We start from the raw sequence: 24259 nt of genomic DNA, 5'->3' as shown, positions 1-24259 counted from the left end.
CCACTTCTGAAACAGAAATAATCATCTTCCTTACTATCTACCTCAAAAAGATGATGTGAGGCAATGCTTTGAACACTTCAGAAGAAACCATGTTAAATAATTTCAAACGTGAAGTGACTAGTCATTTTTTTTTCCTCTAAAGTTCTTCAGGATTTCCATAAAACTTACTGATATAGCCTGAAAGCATGTGTTCTGTAAAGGGGGATATAAAATTTGACCTCAAAATTCATCTTCAGTGTCATCTCTTCTAAGAAAACTTTTCTGACTTCTCTCACAATTTAAATCTGATACCTGCTCTTTGAAATGATAGAAATTTGGCATTTAAAAGACACTAAGAGCAAAAACATAGTGATAATGCTTTACATGCAAAGTCATGTTTCCATCCATTTGTTTATTCATTAAATACCAAATATTTAAAGTAGGTCCTGTGTGCCAAGATTCGTCCTAAACTGAGTTCATGATGATGAACCCAAAAGATACAGGATCCCTACCCTCCTTGAGCTACTGTCTAATGAGGAAGATAAATACTATATAGATACAACAGAATGTATAATTACAAATTATGACAAGTTCTGTGGAAGAAAATAATAGGCAGTTAGGAGAGAAGGCCGCAAAGTGATTTATTTACACTTTGGGATGAGAAAAAAAGATACTTGGGCCAAATTTTCAAGATGTAAACTGGGATGTTAGAGGATTGCAGACAAGGAACCAGCATGTGCTAAGGTCCTGAGGTAGAGAAAGCTTGGTGTACTCCAGGCCTCGGAGGAAGTGTGGCTTGTATGAAGGGAGGGAAGGAAAATGAACTTGGTGAGAGACAAAAGTAGGACATAACATGATGCTACACAGTTCCATTTTATTCTAACTGATTTCATTGTAAATGCATCTCTTTAAGTCCTCACAACACCTTTTGAGATGAATCTTACTATTAGCTTCACTTAACAAGTGAGGAACTTGAGGCTCTGAGAGATACAGTAATTTGCCAAACATCACACAGCTAGTGAGAGCCACATGCAGATGAGAAAACTTAAATACAGACTTCAAAATCCAAGTTTAGGCTCTTAAAAATGACACTAATCTGCCTCTCTTTGTTGCCAGAGGACCCTGTTCCAATTGTCATTATAGCATTACATCACTGTATTTCACACATACATAATAGCACTATATTTTAACTGATGGTTTCTGTTTTTATTTTCTGGTAGGCCAAAAGCTCCTTGAGAGACAGAATCAGACCACTGCTTGGAACATAGTAGGACCATACCTTTATCAAATGAATAAACACTACCATCAGATAAACAAAGTTGGAAAGACTCTGAGCTAATCAGACTCAGATCTATAAGGCTTACATTTAAAAAAAAAAAAGGGGGGCGGGAGGGACAGATTTCAACCAAATACTAAAAAATAAAAACTCAAATTGTACTATATGCAAGCTAGTTTTTTCAGCACTAACACTAGCTGAATAAGTAAACATGTTATAACCATATTGCCATTTACTGTAGCCACACTAAGTGCTCCCTGGATAGTTATTCATTCACTTATTTTAATTTATAAATTTAATTACATCTTTCTTGAGTGCTTACTATGTGTTAGGTATTCTTAGCCTCAAACACAGTTAACAAGAAGTTGATATGCCCAGATTTCATGCTGTTCTTTATTAACCTACAGGAACTAGTCAATATGTTATCTGTCAAGTCATGAAGGTCTATGACAAAATGAGCTCAGAGTACCTGAGAATGGAAAAATTCCAGAAAACTTCTACCACAAGTAACCTTCTATGGTTCTCAGCCAGTGTTTCAGGAGATTATCTTCTCAGACTTCAAACCTAGCTCTGTGGCCCTTTCCTGTTTGTCTTCTCCAGTGGCCCTGCTCAATTAGGACTGTGGAGGAAAGCCCAAGCTAGGGAGTCACTGAGGGCAGGACATTTATTTTATTATATGCCATTAAATGTAAGTATACAGATTCATTACTCAATTCAACTTGGAGCAACTTATTACAAGCTATTACATTTCCTTTCTAACCCCAACCTTCCTCCTATCCCAAAAAATAAATTAGAGTTATCTTCCTCTCCCTCTCTCTCTCTCTCTTTCTCTCTCGACTTTCTCTCTTTCTGCCTCTGGTCCCAACAGTGAGGAGGCTAGGCCATCTCTTTGGTTTTTCCATCTGTTGAACTCAACTCAAAGTTAGATAAGACTATCCTTCAAACAGCTTCCTAACTTCTTGAGAAAGAGTACCCTCTAGATCTCCTACTTATAGATACAGCTCTCTTTCCTAGACAATTTCTCTGTACCTAGGTGAATTTCCTTCCATAGCTATCTCCTTGAACACATTTCTAGCTGATTTGCCCTTTCTCTGCTGTTATATTCCTTTCTGAATCCTGCTTCAGTTACTACAACACATAACAAATCATTTTGTTTCTGATGATTTTTCTTTGGTTTAATTTCTGCCCCAAATCCCAGCCACTCAATCCACTAGGACGATGTGGAAATCATATTTATATTCCTGACCTCTACATATACTAAGAGTACAGCGCAATATGTAACAAGCAGCCATGTTTTCTTTACAATAAAATGTAAATGTATGCGTATACAGGGATATAAAATAATATTTATTAATATACAGTATATTATAATAGTGTATACACACACACACACACAGACACACAGACACAGACACACACACGCTTCTCAATAAACTGGAGGTTATACAGAATCTTCACCTGACCTTGATGAATACATGGCAGAAACTGCTCATTACCTATTCATTTCATACACTTGGGGATAGAATAAGCTCAAATAAAGACTATCTTTCCAAGCTTTTCTGGTAGGTAGAGGTGTTAACGATATGTAAGCAGAAGCACTTACATATCATTGGGCAACATTTCCAGGCTAGCATGTTTGCCCTTCTGCTCCTACTCCCTTCCTTCCTGCTATTTGACAGCCTGAAGCACAGAAGGAGTATGGCTGAGCAGCCATCCTGTGACCTTGAGAGTGGAAGCCTTCTACTAAGGTTTTGGCAGGGCAGAAGGACAGAAAGAGTGTNNNGCCCTGGTAGCTTCATGGGACAACAACAAGGGCACAGGAGTGCCTGCCATAGGACACTGCAATTTATTAAAGTCAGTGTCATCAAGGCTTAAATGATATTCCTGACCTGTACTGGAATGTGTGTGTGTGTTTGTGTGTGTGTGTGTGTGTGTGTGTGTGTGTGTATGTGTGTGTGTGTGTGTGGCATTCCTAACTGATATGTGTATGGGTATGTGTTTGTGAGCATGTATGTGTGTGTGTACACACACACACACACACACACACATTTACTACCTTATGGTTGAGGCACTTTGCATAAATTATAAGCATTACATGAAAAAATAAATATAAAACATTTAGTACAGAATATGACACAGCAAGCAAGCAGTCTATAAACATTATTATTTCCTTTAATCTTCTCAACAACCACAGGAAGCACAAAGTCTCATCACTTGTTACAGACGTGGAAACAGAGTTGAAGAGGATAAGTAATACGCTTTCAACGATACAGTAAGTTGTAGAGCCAAGATACAGACCCTGGTCTATCTGATTCCCGAACTCAAGGTCTTAAAGGCAATTGACCCTGCCTCATCCAGCATGATTTGGAATCTTGTACTTGGAGAAAAGCCAGGCAGTCACTCTGTATGCTGGAAAGTGACCTCCAGTACATGGATTCAAAGGAGAGAGCATACACTGAGCATGAGTGTTCTCATGGCAAAGTCCCACATCTGCCACTTGCTGGCTTTGTGACCTTAGACACTACCCTCACTCTTAAGAACACATTTCTTTCCCCCTTTTAGTGAAGACCTTGACTTGATTACATCTGTGGTTCTTTCCAACTCCAACATGCCATCACTCAGTGATTCTCTATGGCTACACTATTGGAATAGCAATGAAAAACAAAACTTGGTTTTGAGGTTTGAATGGTGTAATTGGATCTCTACACACACCCTTTTACCTAACTATTTTTTGGTTTTTCTTGCCCTGTGATATGTAGACAGTTTGGCAGGTGAGCTCTTGGGAAGAGTTGCCCATATTAGTACACAGTAGGAATAAACAATTTGGGGACCCCAGGGGTATAGAGGCAAGAGAAGGACAAGGAGAAGGAGAAGGTAGAAAAGGCTTCACTTCTAGGGGATGAAATAAAGAGAATCAGCATCCCGACACAGAATTAGCCAGTATTTCTGAGGCTTGAGTTCTGCCCCTAACATCTTCACTACTTCTGCACTCTCCAAAGGCAGATACCTAAGAGATGAGTCCTCAGCTGCAGTAAGAGCAGGTGGAATTTTGAATTAGAAACACCGATGTCTGTCCCAGCTCTGCCATTTCCTAGCTCAGTGACTTTAGACTCTATCTGTTTTTTACATGACTTTAATGAGTTATTCAATTTCCATTCCTCCTTTATGACCTGAGGTTAGCAATAATCCTCACCTCACGAGGCTGTTGTGTAGAGTAAGACATGGTGTGTCTAGAAGCTTAGAACAGTGTGGGGTTCACAATGGACTGACTCTATGCAAAGGTTTAGCTATATAAACCTAAGACCTATTCAGTTGTTGAGCAATTCTACAAGTTCAAGCTTTAAAGAGCGCATTGTTGCTGTCATATTTTATGTGTCCAGAGGAGACTTTGCAAACATTTCATAAATGTTCTTTGCTGAATTAGCTAAAACTTCTCAGTTGGGCATCAGAGGCCCCAAGATTTGTAGAGTCTAGTCTGGTAATAGTTTTGTGGTTTTCTTTTTAATGGTTGTTTTAGTAGTAGCTTGTTGTTTGCTTAGTTCTGAAAAGTAAGGCTCCACTCAAAGAGTCAGATTGTTATACCATTCAAATTTATTTTAATGTGATTTGTAGGCAGACATGAGTTGGGAATTTGTCAAAGAAACTTGCAGAGTCTAGGCAGTGGTTCTTCACTTGGAAAGCATTAGCCAAGAGCCAAATAAGCCAGCTGGCCTCAAATTTAAATTGTAACTTTTCTTTTCTTATGTAGCCTTTAAATATCTAAATATTTGGATTAAATTCATTGGGATTATCATAAACACGAAACACTGATCTATCATGCTAAACAGGGACAATTGTTGCCATTCCCATATCCCTCGTATCACGTAATTTAAACGTAATTAAAGGTAAATTTTTAGAAACTAGCCCTTTTAGAAAAGAATCAGCAGGGAAACTTCACCTAGGTTGTTTCTCTTAACATGCTACTGGGCAGCTGTTAGTTTCAAATAAACTCAACACTAGATTTGCAACAGATGTTCCTAAAACAGAACAAAGAAGAGAATTGCTGAATTCTTTGCAAAGAAAAATAAAACCTGAAAACTAATTGAGATCTAGCAGGGCAATCATTAACATGAGGAATGAAATTAGGCAAATTAAAAAAGTCGTTCAAATGTTTCTCTACGAAGGAGCAAGATGGAAGAGCTCTGTTGTCAATTTAGCTTTTTTTCATTCAACAAATATTTCTGAGTTTCATTTGGTGCTATTCCAATTTGCCACCATTTTCTTAAATTATATATCTGGGCATGTTAAAATTACAGCTTTATCCCCCATTAATGCTTTTTGTTATGTAAAAATCTCACTATGCTGGAGAACATCTTTACAAACTTTCATAGATCAACAGTCATAATTTCTTTAACTCTATCTTGTGCCTGTATTAGTGGGGTTTTTGCTGTTGATGTTGTCATCCAGTTTTTACTTTAAAAGCAAAATCTCAAGATAACTGGGTGTCTATGGGTAGAAGACTAAGATATCTCTTCTATCTTATCCAACTGATCCAACCGTACTTATATTTATCTACTCATCTGTAACCTTCACCAGATTCTAAAACCCCACAGCCCAGTGATCTTGTTTGTCCTGTTCAACATTGTTATCCCAGACCCTAATGTAACAACTGGCACACAGATACTTAAAAGAAAAAGAAATGTCTGTCGAATGTTATAAGTTGAACACGGATAGACATAAAGGCAAAGAAAGAAACTCATTTTCTTCTTTGCTCATCTACCAAGTGACAGGCACCACGTGGACACAAATGCTGGAAAGGAATCTAAGGATCGCAGTTTAATTCAATTTCATTTAAGTCTAGAGCTGATATATTTCCCATGTTTTGTCCTAAACACAAAAAGGATACAACCTATTCTTATTCTTACCCTTATCCTCTAAAACAAAAAAAACTGAAACTATTAATTCACTAAGTAAATATATAAGAAGGCCTAGATATAACTAATCACCTATTGCTAATGCAACACAAAATTGTAATTTTTTAACTGTAATCTCCTTTCGAGTATCTAAATAGACGACTGTGTGCACTTAGGAACCCAGGCCATAGTGATAGCCATTGCAGGTGATCTGGTGAAATAGAGCATGGGGGTTTAGAATATGGACTCAAGTCCGAGTCCTCTGCGTGCTATCTGGAGGACCTTCGGCAAGTCGTATAGACAATGTAAACTGGAGAAAAGCACAGTACCTCCCTCCTAGGGATGTGGTGAGCATTCCATGGTTCAAGTATACAAAAGCTTAAAACAACGCCTGACAGATCATAAGCACTGATAAAGGTATAAGCTGTTTTTTGTTTTTTATTACTACCTCATCATCAGTACTTCTGTATGTTTACTGACATACGGCTGTCTGATCATACTCCAATTCTATCTCTGGCCCTGGCAACACTGTATCAACCCAGGCTCCGCCATGACACTTTCTTTCAAGTTCTCTCATGAAGCCAAGCCCATTGGATAAGCCATCCTGCAGAAGAGGCAGAGGAGGCCTGACTTTCTGTTCCTCTTTCAGGGGAGGTCCAAGTCACGTTTCCTATTTCCAGAAGAATGACTAAAATCTCCCAGCAATTCAAAGTTGCTGGGGGTGGGGCAGGAAGGGGAGGAAATGGTGCTGCAAAAAGTATAGAAGAGAACCTAACAGAATTCTATGTGTTCTCTAATAATATCAATGAACCGACTGCAGTAACTCATTCATTGCAAAGAGCGTTTTACAGGGAGAGCATGAGATAAAGCTGAAAGGAATGAGATAAAATCATATGCATTTATTCCATTTCCTTCCTCTGGAGTTTCTAGAGAGAACTACCACTTTGAACTAGATACTTTGAAAAGCTCTTTAACAATAAAAACCTAAGTGCTGAATAAAATATAATAATTTAAAATGCATTGCTGAGAAGATATAAAAATGAGAAAAATTCCCAAGCCCTCACCCCCTTCCCTCCACAAAAAAAAAAAAAAAAAAAGGAAGAATTAAAGAAAAAAAAAGGTGTGGATACTGCTGAGAAACAATGCCATCCCTGGAAACCAGAGATGGGGGTCCTCATCACCAGATAGCACATTTCAAAATAGGACCTACTTATAGGACGTGAAATGTAATGAAAATCACTACAATGTTTTCATGGTTTTCTTCCCTCTGCAAGTCTCCCAATATTTATTATTATACATCATTTAATACATAAGTCAAGCCTATATTGAGTAGATTAACTGCTCGTACTCAGCTTAGTAGAATGCTAAAGGAATGAAGAAGGTGACTATAGGTGTGGTTGATGACATACCACCAAGAAAACTTAGAGGTTAGGAACTCAGAATTCTTGGGAGCCTTTTTCTGCCAAGGAATGTGGGTGCAGTATTGAGAACTGCCAAGTTACACAGCTGAAAGGTCTCAAGTTGCCTTCTAATTTGGTGAGATAATATTCTCACAACAAAACCTCAAGGGCAAGTGTGAAGTTTTATCTAAGAGATTCAGAAATGTTTATGGTGAGCAAATACAAGCCACTTCACCCAGGCATGTCCTTACCTCTTTATAAAGTGAAATGTCCACCCAATTTACAAACCTCCATGTATTTTAATGAAATAAATAGCTTCATTAAATCTCTTGCTGTGTTTTTATTCTATTTAATATTCTGGATTTTATTATTGATTGATTACAGATTTTATTTTTGTCTAACAATCTATTATGGGAGGGCGGGGTCATTTCTTGTTTCCCTTTATACCCTTTTAGATCTAACAATGACTTTCACACAATATGTATTCCGAAAGAGTTACTGAACTAGAGAAAGACATTTAAAAAAATGTTCTTTTTGAAATCATAGTTGGAGTCAACATTCATTGTCAAAAATAACATTAACCCAGAAATTTTCTTTACTACTTCTCCTGTTACCTCTCCCTTTTTAGTCACAGGCACTTCTTGATTGCCTTGTGACCATCGATGCTTTAAATTATATCCCAAGACAGAGAGTAAAATATGAATAGTCAATAAAATTTCAAGAGTTTAGTGAGGCACAATGGGCCCAATTCAAGAGTGAAGCTAGGCAAGTTAAAGACCTCATTGGGAGCAAAGTGTTCATTCACGTGCCAAACCCTGGCCAAGGAAACTACCCCTTTTGGACAAGCATTTGACCCTCCAGAGACTCCTTTACTCAACCTAATTTGACACAACTTTGGATAAGCTCCAACATAAATATTCCCACAAAATATAAAGCTGAGGGAAACATCTCAACCTTTTTAGAATGAAGTCGTCTGACTCCTAGTTTTATGTCTATTCGTGCCCATCAGCACACAGCAAACTGCGCTATGCATCACTCGCAAGTGCATTACTCAGGTGGAACCAAAGCGAGACTACCCTGCTACTTCATTCTACCTTCTCGGTTACCTGCCAAAATTCTTTTTTTTTTTTTGGAGGTCCCAAATATCCTTATTTAATGTGTTGATGACATCACGCTTGAGGGTGGCATGGCTGGCAGGACATTAAATAAATTTATTTTATAAGGTGCCTAATGCGCTAATACCGGGAGGGCTAAGTTGGGCTCTATGCCATCAACGTTTCTATCTGGATCTCAGAAATGAACCAAAAAAACTTGAGAAAAATCCTTTCTTATTAATTTATTCAGCATATTTCACTACAGTTCTTCAGACAAAGAGGAAAAGATTAGGCTATAAAAATAATTTTTACTATATATAAGACCCCACACCAAGATATACATATAATCTTAGTTTCTCTAACATTATAAAAAGAAACAAGTTTTCATTTCTGAATTTAGGGAGGTGGGATTGAGATCTTCTATGTCCAATCAGAAGCTGCAAAGTATTATTGTTGCAAATATAGAAGTATTACGTAATCATAATAATTTGGTACAAACAACTTCAGTTTAACATCACTGGTGATTTCATATAGATATCACATGCCTTCTCATATCATGGATGAGAAGAGCATTCCACCTCTGTGGTATTCTTTCCAAAGACCCACACCTGCAGTCTGATGTTTATCAGACTCTGGACATTATACAGGGTAGTTGGCCAGCACTATTTAAGGTCATGTAAAACTAGGAAAAAACTGGGCAAAAATCACAGACCAGGGGCACCTGAGTGGCTCAGTTGGTTAAATGTCTGCCTTTGGCTCAGGTCATGATCTAGGGGTCCTAGGATTGAGCCCTGGGTTGGGCTCCCTGTCCAGCAGGGAGTCTGCTTCTCCCTCTCTCTGCTCATGCTCTCTCTCTCTGTCTCTCTCAAATAAATAAATAAAATCTTAAAAAAAAAAATCACAGTCCAAAATAGATGGGCAACATGACAAATAAATGCGACATAGTATGTTGAATTGAATCCTGGAGAGAGAATGTTAATGAAAATGCTAGTAAAATCTAAATAAAATCTGGACTATAAAAAAAAAAAGACCCAATTCAGGTGGCTTTTAGTAGGACTGCCACGAAGATCAGCAGAAATAAACAAGATAGGCATACATGTAAAATTTTTAAGGGAAGAAATGCAATATTCCCTTTTGTAATCCACATCAGTGATCAACGTAGCTCTCATGAGCAGCTTAGTTTTTTTTTTTAATATTTATTTGTTTATTTTAGAGAGAGAGTGCAAGAGCATGGGGTAGGGGATGCAGAGGGAGAGGGAGAGAGTCTTCAGCAGATTCCGAGCTGATTCAGCACAGGGCTCAATGTGGGGCTCAATCTCGTGATGCTGAGATCACAGCCTAGATTTTTTTTAAATATTTATTTGTTTATTTTAGAGAGAGAGTGCAAGAGCATGGGGTAGGGGATGCAGAGGGAGAGGGAGAGAGTGTTCAGCAGATTCAGCAGATTCCAGCACAGGGCTCAATGTGGGGCTCAATCTCGTGATGCTGAGATCACAGCCTGAGCCACCAATGTACCACCCAGATGCCCCAGAGAAGCTCAGATGTTGTATCTACTCATTCATTCATTCATTTGACAAAATAAACACTGAGTACCTGCTACAAACCAGGCCCTCCTCCAGTGCTAGGGATACAGTCATTCACCAAGATAAACTCGGTCCCTGCCCTCTTCTATAACCTATATCTTTTTGGAGTTAATGTCCCTTCTTTTGTTATCAGTAGAAACAGGAATATTGTATTAGTCTGCTCAGGCTGCCATAATAATATACCACAGACTGGATATTCTAAGGTCAAGTTTCTGGCCAATTCAGTTCCTGATGAGTGCCCTCTTCCTGGCTTGTGGACAGCCACACTCTCACTATGTCCTCACATGGCCTCTCCTCAGTGCATGGGTGGGGGGGGGGGGAATGATGAGGGTTGGGAAGGACACTCTGATGTCTCTTCTTATAAGGCCTATTGGATCAGGGCCTCAGCCTTATGACCTCATTTAGACTTCATGACTTTCTTACTCCAAATCCACACTGGGGATTGGGACTTCAACATATGAATTTGGAGGTGACACATACATTCAGTCCATAATAAATTTAAGAAATGGCCAACGACTGAATAATCTGAACCTCGGATTGAGTAAAAACTAGGGTAACTCAAAAAGCAGAAGGCAGGAAATTTTAGATCCCATCTTCCTTCTGGGTTTCTTTTAAATCCTGCAGAATTTTAAGAAGTATAGCAAAGTCTGCTTTTCACACAACGTATGGGAACTTCTGCTCCAGCTGTAGGCTGGAGCCAGATCATAGAACTGCATGAAAATAGAGGATACAAGTCACCTGAGCACTTTTAAATGATCAAAAATCAACTATCTTCTAATCTGAAGCTTGCTTCAATTTAAGCTATACACATATTCCATTTCTCAAAGTTCAATTCTATTTCTAATGCTGCTTTCATTCACTGAGAGGAGAAGGAAGAAATCTAAATATGTATATGGTAAATGCAACATAGATTTGGCTTATAAAAAGCTTTGGACCCATCCAAACCCAAGCAAAAATTGAAAGGACAACAAAAATCAACATGAGAAATTAGCTCTGAATCTAAAATGCTCCTAGGCTGAAATTTATGATATCAGTAAACATTTAATTAGGAAGATATAAAAATGTTTTTAGGATGGCTAAGTGTGACAGTGGCCGGCATTCATACTGCATTGGCTATAAGGTGTCCTTGTAGTTCCCGATAAATAGAATTTTGACATGAATCAGTGCAATGATCCTAGTCGTTTTAACTAGAACCTTTTTAAATATAAAATCACTGTTTATTTGGAATAGGATTTGCCATTTACCTCATTCTTTTACATCGCTCTCCTTATCCCTGTTAAAGAGTCAGGCACAGTTCCCAGACAGCAAATTGTGGCAGATATTTTTTTTTTTCCAGTAGCATCTGGTGTTTTGGCAGAAAACTCATTGGGATAATCTTAAATATGGTTAGTTTGATTTTCCAAATCTTTTTTTTCCCTTCAAACACTGAGAGAAGCTGAATTTTCATTATTTTCAGAACTGAGTAGAGAAATACTCAAGAAGCATTTTTAAAGATAATATATCCTTAAACTCAGGAAAGAAAGTCATTCTGGGGAAGAGCTAAGAAGAGAGCTCCAGCATTAATTCCAGTAAAACAAAAATCTAATTTTCCCAGAAATACATACATATGAATCCTAGTCCTCTTCCTTCCCTCTCCCTGCATCATGCCCCCCCCACACCTTTAATTTGTCTGAGAACCAAAAACTGAAACAAATCAGTATCAATTTACTGACTTTTTCAAAATGGAACTAAGAATTCCTTTTTTTCTGAAATAACTCCAAATCTCACGATCAAACTCCAAACTTCAAAATATGTAACCTCCAGATATCTTGGTGGTTAGCATAAGTAACACAGTAGACAAGGTTGAATTTAAGTACAAACAGAGAAGATCTCCAACTTATTTGAAAAGTGCATTACAGCCAGATTTGGCAAGGTCTTTTAGGACTTTGGTTTTTCAGATGATAGGCAGGTTTCAGATGATAGAAGGTTTTTATACAATATAATTCCATGACCAAAACGGTGTTTTCAGAAGATGAGTCCAGTTGCAAAGTGGGAAAAGACTGGAAGGGAAAAGGCTTAGGAGAGCAGCCAGTGCAAAGATCAGAGAGGAGGTGCTGAAGGCAGAGGCTGGGCAGTTGGCTGAGGGGCAGACAGGATGAAGGGAACTGGGAGAGCAAGTAAGAGGGAATTTTAAAGAGACAGAGGGAGGACATGCTTCCCTATGAGGCTCCAGAAGCCAGGCCAGCTCCTGCTTTTGCCATTCTCTCCCCAGCTCCCAGGGGGTGACAGCCTCTGCCCTCTGCCCCCTCTAGACCCCGCGTGCAAAGACACCATCAGTGCGGCTTCCACCCTGCCCTCCGTCCCCCACAGGGAAGACCAGGCTGCCCTGAGAATTTCGCCACATACTCCATTGCCTTGAACCAGTTCTCTTCTGTGTTCCGTTAATTTAAAAAAATATAATACCTTCACTAATCCACTTTATTCTTATCATTTTAATTTAAATTTTTTCCTTTTTTTTTTTTATTTTGCTGTGTTAGTTCTGATTTCCTGTTCCAAAGCCTTAATCCCCAGGAATAGTCTGTTTTTAGATTTTCATCTCACAGGCTTTAGCCTTTTAGCCTGAACAATTATAACTTTTAGTCATGTTTTAACCTTTTATCTCATTGGCTTATAGTATTTTATCTTTTATTTTTAAAATCTCATGTGTTTTGTATTTTTAAACTCATAACCTTTTACCTTTGTGGGGGTTTTAAATCTCTATTTTAGCTTCCACTTCATTTCCTTTTAGCTTAATTTTTCTTACCTTATTCTCTCTTTTTAAATTTTAACCTGCACTCAACCAACTGTCCCTTTTAAGTTTTTTTTTTAACTTTCCTTCATTTTCTCCCTTTTATATTGCTTCCTGATTTGAACATATTTTTATTTTTTTAATAATTTTGCATTTTTAAATTTTATTTTATTTTATTTTTTTTCCTAAGTAGGCTCCACACCAGGCAGGAGCTTGAACATGGGGCTTGAACTCACAACCCTGAGATCAAGTCCTGAGCTGAGATTAAGAATCGGATGCTTAATTGACTGAGTCACCCATGTGCCCCTGAACATATTTTCATAATGAACATCAAGGGATAGTAGCATATGAAGGGCTGAAACCATCATAATTGGGAAGTTTGGGTCCTTCTTTCCCACCCTTACCTTCACCCTCTATTCTCCTGTACCTGTAAGCTCTCCAAAGTCTGCTTTTCTGGTGTCCCCAGTGAGTCCTCTAGCCTGTGTAAGACTGTACTAAAAAAATGAAAGTAAATAAATAACATGATCAATGAAAAGAAAAACTGTGTTTTCCAATCCATGACTTCTGATATATATTGCCTGTGTATTTTTAACAAAGGTCAATGATATTCTACCAACCAAAGAGACATGGTAACTGGGAGACAAGATAACTGGGAAAACTGAGTCCTTCATGTAACATTCCAGAACCAGGCCTTAGTAAGGAGGCAAACGATGTTGGAAGTCCTCATAGGAGAAAGTAAAGTAAATGGCCCTAACGCCAGGCCCTAAATGCCTGCACCACTTACAAACTTACCTGCTTCTAAAATACTTATTTCCAGGTTGGTTTTCTTCCTTCTCAGCAGATTCAGGAGCATTTCTTCCCTTAACACAAAAAGCGGATAAACAGACCAAAATGGAAGTTATCACAAATAGGACTTTTAAACATGAATCTGATGTGCTCTGTCAAGATTCACGTTGGAAAACCTAAGGACAGGAAGTTCACCTCCATAAAGTGGGCACAAGTTTCCCTCACAAAGTTTTATGAACATAGCTGAGGTTGATTTCCCTAATATTTTTCCTGTCTTCTCAAGGAAGAACAGGAAAGGATTGGGTCTCTGAAGGACGGCTCAATCATAATGGCCACACCCCTGCCACATGCACTCTTGCCCTACAGCACCCCTCTCGGGTCCTCACTCAAGATTATGCTAAGAGGTACTCGCCTTGAGAACCAATCCTGTCCCCATTGTTTCACAACTTGATAATCTATAGGTCTTTCCTTGCCTCAGGAAGTAGTATGGTCCTCCCACCTTTTCTGTTACAGAAAAGGACAGGGGTTACCCTCCTCACAATTTCACTTGCGAATATTATTTCCCAAGCCTCAACCCACTGTACGGACCTGATACAAAAAGCCAACCAACTCAACTAGTACAGTAACTGGCCAGTCATGCTCTACCTCAAATAAGGTACTTTCCAAGAAGTATCACCTTAAAGCTCCTAGAGCTTACTGATGACATTTGGGCCACTTGTTCTTTCCCAACTGTATACTGATACCACTGTGTGTCGTACATTATCCTAGGCCCTTATACAATAGGAATAAATTGATGGCCCTGATCTCATAGAGCTTACATTCTAAAGAGGAAAATAAATAATAAACTAATAAAGATCCGTCAGCTTGTGAGCAGGGAAATAAAACAGAGAAAGGAGATATAAAGGGACGACTGCAGGTGTCGTTTTAGATGTGGTGACCAAGAAGGCATGCTTGAGAGGGTGACAACTGAAGAGCAGGCCCGGGGGAGTGAGGGCGTGGGCCATGCAGAAATACAGAGAAAGAGTCTTTTGAAATCATGATTGGGTTTAGAGTCAAAATGTTATTGAAAACAGTCACTACTTTCCCAGGTAAATGTCTCTTGAGTCTCAGTTCTAGGAAATGTTTGTTCCTTCTGAACAACCAATTTATTTTTATCTTAAGGACACTGTGAATCATGTAATCAATTGTGAAAGCTTTTTATGTAGCTCCTGAGAAACTAGATCCAAATTTGTGGCCCAACTCTAGCAAATGTTCCCAATTAGATGTGACACTTTGTGTATTATCTCACCCCTAGCACGATCTTCATGATCCTTCCTACACTTTTCCCTTTGCCTGTTTTCTTCAAGCAATTTTGTTTTTACATCATTTTATGTTATTACAGATATTTGTTCCTTTCTGAAGCAAGAGAGCACAGAGAGAAAGAAAAAGAGCAAAAGACAAGAGACATGGAGAGACCTTCAGCAGAGAAGAGGTGGTGGGGGGAAGGTGCTGAGTGGGAAAGACAGGTCAAAGAGACTAAGAACTGGGCAAAAGCCATGAGATACTACATCACCATTATTGGAAGGTCATTGCTAATCTCAAAGAAAATTATTTTAGTTAAATGCTCTAAGTGAAAGCCAGATTTCTGAAGGTACAGTTAAAGGCAATGTAAGTGGCTACTATGAACCATCTATCTCTCTGACCACACATCTATAGCAACCCTTCCGTCCATGCATGCACGAGACTGCTCCGGGACCTCCCCCACAGCAGCCAGCTGTGCTGCCTCTGTTGGCTCGTTAGTCTTTCCAGGACTAAATTCATTCTTGGGTTGCCAAATGAGACTGGTCTCTGGGGATCTACTGTCTGTGTTCAAATTCTGACTGTCTCACTAGCTTTGTGATTTGGACCAACACTCTGAACCTCTCTGTGCTTCTTATTTTTCTTAGTTGCAAAATAATATAATGAATTAGATGTATTTCATAAAATGAATGGAACAATTAAATGAGATATGAGAGAAGGAAAGCATAGCACCTGTTGCAGTTATCTATATAATAAGTACAAGTAGATGCTTACTACATTTTAACTAATATTAATATCATTACTATTATATCTGCTTAGGAGGAGAATGCACTGGTGGAGAGAAAGAAAAATAAAGCATCAGAGTCCCCAACATCTTCAGACATTATCCCTGGGCTCTGGAGGTATCCTTAATCCTCTGTTTATTCTAGATCCTAAAGAGTAACATAGTCCAAAACTCAGATTGTCCAGAAGTTTTACAACTATCTCAAGAATACTCTTTAAGTTTACGATGGTTACCTGGCTTCTTTAAATATATGCAAGTTCTACCAACAACCAACATCCCAAATCATTATCCAGTTAAAGGACCCCAGCTCTTATTTGGAGGAACTAGTTTTCTCTCCATAAAGCCTTATGGGAGGGAATGTAACTCCAGAAACCAAGTTTCTGGGAGAAATAGGAAAATACATGACTTCTAGTTATTTTCCTATTGTAAAAGAAATTCTGAGTGTGTAGGGTGCCTGGGCAGCTCAGTCATTAAGCATCTGCCTTCAGTTCAGGTCAAGATCCCAGGGTCCTGGGATAGAGCCCTTCAGCGGGAAGCCTACTTCTCCCTCCCCCATACCCCGGCTTGTGTTTCCTCTCTCGCTGCCTGTCTCTCTCTCTGTCAAATAAATAAATAAATAAAATCTTAAAAAAAAAATTCTGAGTGTGTCATGCTCCAGCAGAATTTGTAATCTTCCTGGTTGGGCCTTCAATCTGTTAGTTTAATGCACCGCCTAATCTTTACCTGGGGAAATTCAAACAAGCAATCCCAGATTTTTTATGTCTAATATAAGATGTAATTTCTGCTATATAAACACCTAGAACACATGAAGCTAGTTTTGTGGGGTGTGTCTTTCATGGGCACATGCTCTAGAATGTTCCAGAAAGCTAGAGGTTTGCAGCTACATTTCTTAGCTATTGGCCAGCAGCCATGTATTTAAAATGGCCGCTTGTATTCTTAATATGTAAAAAGAATAAACTCTATCATATGACATAATTTCATTTTCCTGCCTGAGCTATCACTGAGTATTAGGATTTATTTGGTCTTTATCTTACTTCTCACTGAGGGAAGTCCAAGAGTTCCAAGACAAAATATTAGGAGTTACAGCAAGAATGAGAAGAGGAAACAAAAGAGGAAATAGTCAAGATAATTTCCCAGAATAGAATTCATGAGTCTCCAGATTGCAAAGGTTCATTGAGTGCCCAAAATGAAGAGTGAAAAAAATCTATACCAAGACACATCATGATGAAATTTTAAAGCACTGGCAGCAAAGAGGAGATCTTATAAGCTTAGGAAAAGGAAAAGAAAAACAGGTTTCATACAAAGTATCAAGAATCCAATGGTATTCAAAATTTCACCTTAGCCAGAATCAAAGTAAAATAAATATATTATCAGATATTCAAGGTCTACAAGTTTTCATATAGACAATTTCTTAAGAAACTATGAGAGCAGATGTTCTACCAAAATAAGAGAGTAAACCAAGAAAGGACTACATAGAACTGAAGAAGTAGGGAACCCAACCCAGAAAGAAGTGAAAGGAAGCCCTAGAATGCTGATAAAGGGAGAGTCTACAACAGCAACTGGGCAGCAGATCCAGAGAGCAAGAGATTCTGGTGAGAACAAAAGAGCAGAGGGCTCCAGGGGGAACATCTTCAAAAGAGGAGAAGCAAGAGAATTCTTGATGTGTTTTGGATGTATTAAGAGAATACTAACACTTCTGATAAAGAGTTTTGGAAAGAATTAGTAATGAGTACATAGAAGAGAGAGCAAGTAATAAATAAAACAAGTATAACGTCCAGAAAGAACAAAAACTTTTCATAAAAAAACTTAACACGGAATTCTATATGACTCTTAGGTGAATTACATTTGCATAAACATAGTATGTAAACACTGAATACTGACCCAACCAAAAATAAGGCTATAACTATATAATAGCAGGAATTTAATGGATAATATCAATAAATATCAGTCTTTGCCTGTTATTTAGAAACAATAAGGAAAAGACCAAAAGAAACAACTAAAATAGTTTAAAATAGTTGTCCCTGTTGAGTAAGAATCTAATATGTGATATAGACAGAGGAAAAAAGGCTGCTCTGTTTTGTTTAAAATGAGGTAGTATTGGTACTGGCACATAAGAGCAATCTTAGTGTTTGACAAATAAATGAATAAATAAATGAGTGAATGAATGAATAAAATTTTGTAGCACATGTGGTAGAACTGTCTTTCTAGAGTATGTGTATAATTGAGAGAATATACTCAATATTGTAATAACTTTGTGTGGTGATAGTTGGTCACTACATTTATTGGAGTGAGCATTTGTAATGCATGTAATTGTCAAATCACTGTTGTACACCTGAAACTAATATACTATTACATGTCAACTACACTTTAATTAAAAATAAAAACTATAAAAAAGAAAGAAAGGAAGAAAGGACAAACACGGCACAGGGGCCTGTAAAACAGAATAAAGAGTATGTGTATATATTTATGCATAAAATTTTGATTGAATTAAAAAGTTAATCTTAAAAAGTATCTTAGAAATGAGTAAAATACAATAATAACATCTTGAAGTTTTTATACCATGTTTCTCAAGATTTGAAAACAGCCCACTTTCAGAGTTTTGTCTTCACTCACTCCCTCTTCAAAATCCTACTCCAGTACCCCAGCAAAATGTCCACACTTCCTCCAACATCCCATGCACCTTTACACTGCTCTGCCCATACTAGTCCAGATGGCTGGAATGTTCTCCTCAAACCCCATCCCACTCCCCACTCTGTACTCTCTACCCTGAGCAAAGGCCTGGAAAACCCTGTTTAAGGACTTTATACAAGTCAAATGTCACCTCAGCCCTGAAGCCTTCTCTCACTCCCCCAAGGAGAATTAGTTCCTTCACTCTTCCTGTTGATGGGTAATTATTAGTACCAGTGGTTCACCCTGAATCCAAGCACTCTTCACAAGCAGCATCTCTATCTCAGCTACCTTTATTCACCCAGAGGTTAATGGTACTTACTATGATCTCATTAAATACCGAATGAATGAGCTAAGAGTGCGGAGCAAGTCGTGGCATACGTGACAAGAAATACACACAGGAAATAACAAATCACCAAGCTACCTGAGGACAATTTTCCTCAAACAGAACAGTGATATTTTCCGAAAGATTTACCACTATCACCGTCTCTTTCACCAAGTATCAAAACATCAACAAATACTGAGATTATAAACATTTTCCTACATTTTTTAGGAACTGACTATTCTCTCCACATCTATTGTGGATACAATTTTTTTTCAAAGTGTTTAATTTTTTAGAGCTTAAAAAAATTATCCATACAACAGACAGATCATTGCTGGTAACTCAACCTATTATGTGTATATATTCCTTTTTTAACTAGTCTCCCCAGTGTTTTCAGAGAAGTTGCATGAATTGCACCCTGACTTGAAACAAACCAAAGACGGTCAGTGTAGATACTGATGGCTGACTTTCAACACCCTTTCAATGAGATCATCCATAGACAGACTGGAAATCCCATGTAAATTTTGCCCTCAGCAGTAACCTAGGGCAAGAAAGTGAGTATTATTTCTCTATCTACATAAACTTTTCTCAGACTTTCTGTTATCCAAGGTCAAAACATTTTCTACTTAATCTCCTTTGTCTCAAATTCATAATTTGTTCCTGCCATAAAAAGATATATGAATTCTCTCCCAGTTTCACTTCTCCATTACTATTATTTTAATTGGCAGATGCCAAGACAATACATGCCCTCATAGCGTGAGAGGACCAGGCTGCACGCCCCAGACCCTTTTCACACCTAATTAGACTGGACTGACTCTTTCACCTTTTGTAAGCCAACAGATAAAGATCTGAATAAAGTAGGTGAATATTTTTTAATGCTCTAAGTATCTGAATTAAAACAAATGTCAAGATTGTATTGGTTACGAAGAGTTTTGTCTGAGCAGATCTCCAAAGTATTTGCAAATTGCCCAATGTATTTAAGTGGCTATGTATTGACAATTATTTGTTTAGTCAACAAATATTTCTTGAGCAACTTCTGTGTTCAGACACTGTATTAGAAACTAGGATCACAACAATGAATAAGACCTAGCCTTGTACCAATAGAGTTCACAGCCCAGTGAGAGAGACAAACATGCATTAGATCACCACAGTGCTTGTGGTAAGAATAATAATAATGTATTCATGGGACACTTATGATGAATAGCAACCCAGTTTGGGAGAATAAATAAATTCTTAACTTAAGGACAAAAAGATGAATAGGACGTTGAAGGTAGGAATGAGGAGGTAGGTGGGAAGTTCTACAAAAAGAGAACACTGTGTTCAAAATCCTGAAGGTAAAAAAATATGCCATTGGGGGGGGGGGACAAGTCATTCGGTATGGCTAAAGCCCTGAGAGGTGGGGGTAGTGAGCGGAGCTCAGCTAGAATAGAAAGTAGGCACCACACCATGAAGGGCCTGCAGAGCTAGGCTGAGGAATTTTTACTCTAGGGAGGGTGATGGAAATCCACAGACAGCTTTATGTGGGACCAACACATGATCAGATTTGCTTCTGGAAAAATCATTCAACTCACTGTAGAGAACAGATGATGGAAGGAGACAAAACAAACCAGAGCCTTTTTTGGTTATCCGTGGAGAAAAGATAGGGACCCCCGACAGGGATAGCTATAAAACTGGGGTGAAGAGAACAGATTTGCAATATCATTAAGGAGGGAGAATTAGTGGGACCTGGTGATGTTGATGTGGGAGAGTGAAGAAGAGCAAGTGTTTCAAAATTATTCCTCAGTGGTTGCTTGGGCATCTAGGTCCCCATTCATTCTTCCTTGCAGTGTCAGGGAAGGATTCGGGGGTTCTGGGAGGTATGCAAGCAGGATGCTTAGTAGGTACTCTGGGGTCATGGTATGGGCACTCCCTCTGAAGAGCTTTTTGGGCAGCAGTTAAAAAGCTGGAATTATCATATGTAAATGGAAATTTAAGTCTCTGATCTCCTGAGCATCAGAGTTGAGAAACTGTGCCAATTTCAAGGCATTTAGTTATATTTAAAAAGTAGATAATTTGGGGCGCCTGGGTGGCGCAGTCATTGGGCGTCTGCCTTCGGCTCGGGGCGTGATCCTGGCATTCCGGGATCGAGCCCCACATCAGGCTCCTCCACTTGGAGCCTGCCTCTTCCTCTCCCACTCCCCCTGCTTGTGTTCCCTCTCTTGCTGGCTGTCTCTCTCTGTCTAATAAATAAATAAATAAATCTTAAAAAAAAAAAAAAGTAGATAATTTGTCAAGTTCCTTTTGGTAGTTCCCAGTCGTGTTCAAATATCTCCCCTAAAGACGCACCACAGACACTCAATAAAATACTTCCCCCAAACACCAACAACACGTCCTGAAGGTTTCAGAAGGCATTCAGAAACAACACATTCAAAAACTTCTCATTAAGCACCCCTTAATTGCCAAGCACTATGCTGGTTCTGGGACTGCAGAGATGAATATAACTCAGGCTCTGTCTTCCAAATGTTCACAGTGCAGCAGAGTTGACAGGCAATTAGCCAATAATTAAAGCACTGTAATTAGGATAAAGAAGATGCTTAAAGAGCAAGGAAGAGAAACGCTGAGACAATCATTAAAGGCTTCATGGAAGTGGACGCTTTTGAGCTTAGTCTTAGGAGGAGGTCATCTGGCAGATATGATGAGAAGAGAATACAGAGCATCAGGAAATCAAAATAACCTTGTACATCTTACACTTAAAAAACAGCAGACAGTTCAGGATGTAGGGGAGAAAGCAAAGTGTAAGAGGTCACATCATAAGCTAGCCTGTATAAAGCTATACTAAGAAGCAGAAGGAGGAAAGTCTACTGGGAAATTGCAAAGTTCCATGTGAAAAATTGTGACAGTCTGAACTAAAAGGACTGAGAACATGGATGCAAGTTTGAGAGAGATGAGAGGGTAGAAATGGAAAAAGTAGAGATAAGAATTTTAAATGTATACCAAAATTGTAACTGCATGGCAGCCACGAGAAATGATTTACATTTATGTTTATTACAAGCCTACTCTTATGGAAGTTAGAAATGCTTGGGATGGGGTCTGAACTTTTGAAATTGATGCCAGGGAAGTCCACTACATCCCACTACAGAACCTCCCTGGCCCTGCTGATCCACAATGGAGCAAGTTGGCACTAATGCACCAATATCTTATACTGCAGCATAGTGGAATAAAATACACATGGTCCTTTGGGGTAGGAGGACTTGACCTTGAAAGGTGTCTGCACTACTATTTGACCTTGAACTTCAAGTTTAGAATCCCTTCAAACATGACACTAAGGATGATCTTTTACTCCCTGTGTACCACCAGAGAGAAGGAAAGGATGTGTTTGTACATTTAAGCTAGATAAAAGCACACAGCTGTACACTTATTTTTACAGGAAACTATCACTATAGTGAACCAACTTCAAGAGTCCATCACTGGAAAATGGCTCACAACTCCTCTCTTACCATGCCCTGGGCTTTATCAAAACCAACATCCTTAAGTATTCCACAGTTGGTTTCAACTACCAGATGTTTTAATCACCCTAAAAATTGGGGGGATAGATTTGGTAATTATAACGAAGCTACAAATTGGGAGTTGTATTTCCTGAAATCAGTTAGAAAACAGGTATTCTATGTTCCTGTGAAGCACACAGCTGTATGGCTTGGCTCAGCTCAGCTGGGTCAGAAATTAGAACAGGGATCTAAAATGTGGCATAGGCCCGAAAATATGGTTTGATACCCACAAAGACAGGCCAAGGGAGAGTCCCCAGCCAGAGCCAAGATTTTTCACAGAAAAAGATTAGGTGTCCAGGTTAATGCAAAGACAGTTAGATGATGATGGCCCCAAATGTTTATAATTTAAATAGCCATAAGATTTTAGCCCAGAAAAAAATTAAAGCAGGATACCCAATTGCTCATCTGAACCATATGCCACCTTGGTAAGAGTCGTAACTGTAGAACACACACTTCAATAAAGAGAGGAGTTTACTTGCTGGATAGGGAAGTTTTCTGTGAGGGGCTTAAATATCAAGACATATTAACAAATATGTGAACTTTAGGTTGATAACAATTGTTCTGTGGCTATTCTTTCTGAAACTATTATACAACAGAATCAGTTGTCAATGCAAGTCAATCCCGGTTGTTGACAATAAAACCATATACTTGGCATCTAAAAAAAGTTGGGGGGCACTAAATAGTTCCTTAACAAAAACAGAAATCAAAATTGAGTGTATTGAATGACATATGATATGAGGAATTAAAAGAGCATTTTGTGAGCCCACGATGACAGGTTTATTCTCAGAGGATGCAGTTGGAAAATCTCACTTCACATCACCCAAAAGCAACATAGATATATGTATGTTTTACAGTTCTCCTACAAAAAGCATCGGTTGCACTTACCAGAACTTACATGTGTAATGTCACCTAACGGTCTTTACCTTCCCCCATGAATTTTTGTCTCTTATCATTAAGATTCTAAAAAGTCACCAATGTTGGAAATATATACATACATACATACATCACATGTACACACACACAGGCATACGTACCTTTCTTCTCAGTTCAGAAACAGGTGTGCCTCTTTTGCTGTTACCAGCAGCTTCTTCTTCCAGGCTTTTTGTTTTCTTGGCCTTTCATCACTGGAGCTGGTGTTTACCCTAGAGCTGACATTTCAACGTCAACCCACCAGGTGTCCACAGTCCTCTCTCTGATGACACTCCTGTAGCAGATGGTGCAAATGGCCTGGCACATACATTCTGATTCATTGCAAAAACCAAACTGCCAGACTGCTGACTAGTTTGGCAAGAAAGGGAGAAAGTTGTTGCTAAAAAAAACTATTATGAATTATCCTTTATGTGGTGACTTTGGACTTGTCCCTGTTTAAAGATGATTAGTAATTTATTTAATCAGATGAAACAAAAGCTTTTAAAGGAGTTCCTGGTTTGCAAAGATGGCTATACGCAGCAGGAACTTGTCCATACAGAATAAGAAGCAAACAATAGAAAGTCAAAACAAAATTACATCAAAAGATTACATTAAAAGAATTTTTTTTAATTGACTAAGTGGGAACAGTAAAAGGTGTTTTGGATTTGTGGGTTTCTTTCTTCTTCTTCTTCTTCTTCTTCTTCTTCTTTTTTTTTTTTTTTTTTTTTTTTGGTCTTTTTTACTTCCTGATACTATTTCAAAATCTCTAACACAAAACTTTTTTAATAATACCAGTAGTCTAGGGGAGGGAGGTGGGGGATTGGGATGGGCTGGTGATGGGTATTAAGGAGGGCACATATTGCATGGTGCACTGGGTGTTATATGCAAGTAATGAATCATGGAACATTGCATCAAGAACTGGGGATGCACTGTATGGTGACTAATATAACAAAATAAATATTATTTAAAAATAATAATAATACCAGTAGTCTGTGATA

The sequence above is a fragment of the Ursus maritimus genome, unplaced genomic scaffold, assembly GCF_017311325.1.
Source record: "Ursus maritimus isolate PB19 unplaced genomic scaffold, ASM1731132v1 scaffold_26, whole genome shotgun sequence".
Lineage (NCBI taxonomy): Eukaryota > Metazoa > Chordata > Mammalia > Carnivora > Ursidae > Ursus > Ursus maritimus.
This window is presented reverse-complemented; position numbering follows the sequence as displayed.